Source organism: Nilaparvata lugens, chromosome X, assembly GCF_014356525.2.
Source record: "Nilaparvata lugens isolate BPH chromosome X, ASM1435652v1, whole genome shotgun sequence".
In the NCBI taxonomy this organism is placed as follows: Eukaryota; Metazoa; Arthropoda; class Insecta; order Hemiptera; family Delphacidae; genus Nilaparvata; species Nilaparvata lugens.
The window spans coordinates 104,227,051-104,231,652 of NC_052518.1; the positions used below are offsets into that span (position 1 = coordinate 104,227,051).

The following is a 4,602-nucleotide window of genomic DNA, read 5'->3' on the forward strand; positions in this document are numbered from 1 at the left end:
AGGAATGGAACCAAATACTTCTTCCCCTACACACAAATTAACCAGGGTTGATATAATAGTAGGAGAAACAAAATAGATAAAGAATGTAGAATTTTTCAATAACTACTCTCATCTATCATAAAAAGACATTTCACCATGAATCAAATCGAAATCAATTGTATATGTACAATTTTGGTAACACAAAAAGGTAAATTGTGAAAAATCACATCAAAGCCAAGTAAAACATACAAAAAACTGCCATGTTCTAACAAGTATGTATTCAAAATACAAAAATACTTAATCAGTAAATTATACAGAAATTAAAGTAACACTTTACAAAATGAGTCGACATGACCAACAGGGAAATGAAAAAAGTTCACACAATGTCCAGATAATAATACTCCCACTAACAAATGAAATACACATTTCAATGAGGGAACTCTTCCTTACCTCAATTGAATAGACAAAACGATACAAAAAACTTCCTTTTGAATAAATAATCATGTACCTAGCTCAGATGATACTAACGCAGGAAGAATAATAATTTTCTCTTTAATATTAATAGGCTTACTATATGTTATATTATTCAAACTTCCATTGGAAAACTTTACTTTGGTAATTGTAAATGTTTTCAATTCCAATGAATCTGTTGTAGTAATTATTGTTGATATTATGATTAATTGATGGGTAAAAGTGTGAAACCCCTTTGGTGTGTGACTATTTGGACACCCAGTAGATTTGTATGTATTGATATCAGTACAGTATCCCTTTGGTGTATATTCGTACAGGGTTGGTAGGGGACAAAGTGGCCCTTATTCAAAGTTGTCCTTACTCTTGCATACACAAAACTTTTTTAAAATCATAATTATAAGATAACCAGTTTATGTGGCAGAATTTGAAGTTTAATCACTAGTTACAATAGAACACACATTCGACTCACTGCCCCCACTGTGCCTTTTTGGCTTAAATAAACTACATTTGACTCTGTGCCTTTTTGGCTTGAATAAATCATATTTGACTCACTATATTGGCTTATATAACTTTGCAATCTTAGATTCATATAATATACAAAAGGCAAAGACATCACATTTGACCTGCTGCTCCCGGTAGCATGTGGATTAATTTTGTTACAAAATGTTTCTCTAATTGGTGTAGATTCGTACAGGGTTGGTAGGGGACAAAGTGGCCCTTATTCAAAGTTGTCCTTACTCTTGCGTACACAAAACTTTTGGGAAAGTTTAAAATAACTTACTGATTTTCCAATTAAAATTGGCATAATGAATAGTTTCAAATCTTACAGTTAGTTTCTTAAGTTTTCCTAAGCAATAATTATCATGTTAAATATATTGACAAAGTGAAAGATAGTAATGCACAAATAAAATCACATCATATTGATTATATCTTATTGATTAAACCATTATCCACACACACATACACACATCAACTTGTTTTAGAAAGCGCATCATGTGAAATTCGTTGATGAAACCATTGGGCAATATTTAAAACATTCTTTGCTAGAATATCATTTAGGAAGACAAATTGATAATTCAATTCAACAGCAGGAGGGGTAGATTAGACAGAGAGGGAGGGTGACTACCCCCACCCTAACTAATCACTTGCACTTCAAAATGGTTTCACCAAAGATTTCAGATCAGCAAAGCTGCATCAAGTCCTGTCATACGAGACTGTTCGGAAACCTTCCAGCCTTAGAACAGTTGTTTATGGCTGCAGCCATTGGTTCTGCTATTTGTTCAGAAGTTGCCCTTAGCACAATAGTAGAAAGCCCAGGGATATCCTGTTTCCTGGAGCTCTTCAGCCCAGAAATGATGCTCCTGACCTGGGTAGTATCCACTGGTTTCCATGAATCCAGCGCTGCTGCACCTGACCAACATTGGCCACAGGACTTGAGCCACAGGTGCTTGGTGTAAATCCACCAGTATGTCATCAACCACACTGACAAAGTAGTTGTTGAACTCATCAGGGGTGAGTGGTGACTCAATTGGTGTTTTCTTGGGAGAGTGCTTTCTATGAGAGTAGAACTGCCCTGGAACACTGAGAAGTGTGATGCCTCTATGGTTTTTACACTCTCTATTATCACCATTTTTAAAAATGGGTATTATTATTCCCAACTCCCAATCTTTTGGAATCTTCTTGTACTTCCAGGCAAGCCTCAGCACCCTCAGCAGTAGCTTCTCTCCATTCACCCCCATGTACTTGATCATCTCAGGTGTAATCTCATCATGCCCAGCTGCTTTTCCAACCTTCATTTTGTTAATTGCTGCTCTCATCTCTTCCTGCCTTATCCTCGTCCACATATATCCAAAGATAATTGTAATTTTTTATCTTAAATAGTGAATTGGACTTAAATAGTGGAATAGTGATTAAGTTTTCTCATCTTTCAAAGTTGATTTAAGGGGACTTGATTTAAGCTTAGTTAAAGATCAAGTTGTGGAACAGCTTTGTCTGTCAGATGCTGTGCTTCAGGCATGGAACCAAATACTTCTTCCCCTACACACAAATTAACCAGGGTTGATATAATAGTAGGAGAAACAAAATAGATAAAGAATGTAGAATTTTTCAATAACTACTCTCATCTATCATAAAAAGACATTTCACCATGAATCAAATCGAAATCAATTGTATATGTACAATTTTGGTAACACAAAAAGGTAAATTGTGAAAAATCACATCAAAGCCAAGTAAATCATACAAAAAACTGCCATGTTCTAACAAGTATGTATTCAAAATACAAAAATACTTAATCAGTAAATTATACAGAAATTAAAGTAACACTTTACAAAATGAGTCGACATGACCAACAGGGAAATGAAAAAAGTTCACACAATGTCCAGATAATAATACTCCCACTAACAAATGAAATACACATTTCAATGAGGGAACTCTTCCTTACCTCAATTGAATAGACAAAACGATACAAAAAACATCCTTTCATGTACCTAGCTCAGATGATACTAACGCAAATTATAACAGATGAACTTCTAAAAGCAAAAAATTGATACAATTTGAAACCTCAGAAAACTTTGTCCCGCTTTTTTGAGCAAAAAGCTCTTATTCTATGCTGGGGAGAATAATAAATTTCTCTTTAATATTAATAGGCTTACTATATGTTATATTATTCAATCTTCCATTGGAAAACTTTACTTTGGTAATTGTAAATGTTTTCAATTCCGATGAATCTGTTGTAGTAATTATTGTTGATATTATGATTAATTGATGGGTAAAAGTGTGAAACCCCTTTGGTGTGTGACTATTTGGACACCCAGTAGATTTGTATGTATTGATATCAGTACAGTATCCCTTTGGTGTATATTCGTACAGGGTTGGTAGCGGACAAAGTGGCCCTTATTCGAAGTTGTCCTTACTCTTGCGTACACAAAACTTTTTTAAAATCATAATTATAAGATAACCAGTTTATGTGGCAGAATTTGAAGTTTAATCACTAGTTACAATAGAACACACATTCGACTCACTGCCCCCACTGTGCCTTTTTGGCTTAAATAAACTACATTTGACTCTGTGCCTTTTTGGCTTGAATAAATCATATTTGACTCACTATATTGGCTTATATAACTTTGCAATCTTAGATTCATATAATATACAAAAGGCAAAGACATCACATTTGACCTGCTGCTCCCGGTAGCATGTGGATTAATTTTGTTACAAAATGTTTCTCTAATTGGTGTAGATTCGTACAGGGTTGGTAGGGGACAAAGTGGCCCTTATTCAAAGTTGTCCTTACTCTTGCGTACACAAAACTTTTGGGAAAGTTTAAAATAACTTACTGATTTTCCAATTAAAATTGGCATAATGAATAGTTTCAAATCTTACAGTTAGTTTCTTAAGTTTTCCTAAGCAATAATTATCATGTTAAATATATTGACAAAGTGAAAGATAGTAATGCACAAATAAAATCACATCATATTGATTATATCTTATTGATTAAACCATTATCCACACACACATACACACATCAACTTGTTTTAGAAAGCGCATCATGTGAAATTCGTTGATGAAACCATTGGGCAATATTTAAAACATTCTTTGCTAGAATATCATTTAGGAAGACAAATTGATAATTCAATTCAACAGCAGGAGGGGTAGATTAGACAGAGAGGGAGGGTGACTACCCCCACCCTAACTAATCACTTGCACTTCAAAATGGTTTCACCAAAGATTTCAGATCAGCAAAGCTGCATCAAGTCCTGTCATACGAGACTGTTCGGAAACCTTCCAGCCTTAGAACAGTTGTTTATGGCTGCAGCCATTGGTTCTGCTATTTGTTCAGAAGTTGCCCTTAGCACAATAGTAGAAAGCCCAGGGATATCCTGTTTCCTGGAGCTCTTCAGCCCAGAAATGATGCTCCTGACCTGGGTAGTATCCACTGGTTTCCATGAATCCAGCGCTGCTGCACCTGACCAACATTGGCCACAGGACTTGAGCCACAGGTGCTTGGTGTAAATCCACCAGTATGTCATCAACCACACTGACAAAGTAGTTGTTGAACTCATCAGGGGTGAGTGGTGACTCAATTGGTGTTTTCTTGGGAGAGTGCTTTCTATGAGAGTAGAACTGCCCTGGAACACTGAGAAGTGTGATGCCTCT

The 4,602-nt window shown here is 35.4% G+C and overlaps 1 long non-coding RNA gene across 1 annotated transcript; it reads right to left on the reverse strand.

Moving 5' to 3' along the window:
- Positions 1 to 235: 235 nt before the first annotated feature.
- LOC120354889 lies at positions 236 to 3,074 on the reverse strand. The gene is made up of 2 exons (XR_005573279.1): positions 2,937 to 3,074; positions 236 to 487 (listed from the first exon to the last, which is right to left on the reverse strand). It is a non-coding gene; the product is annotated as an uncharacterized LOC120354889 (long non-coding RNA).
- Between the last annotated feature and the right edge of the window lie 1,528 nt (positions 3,075 to 4,602).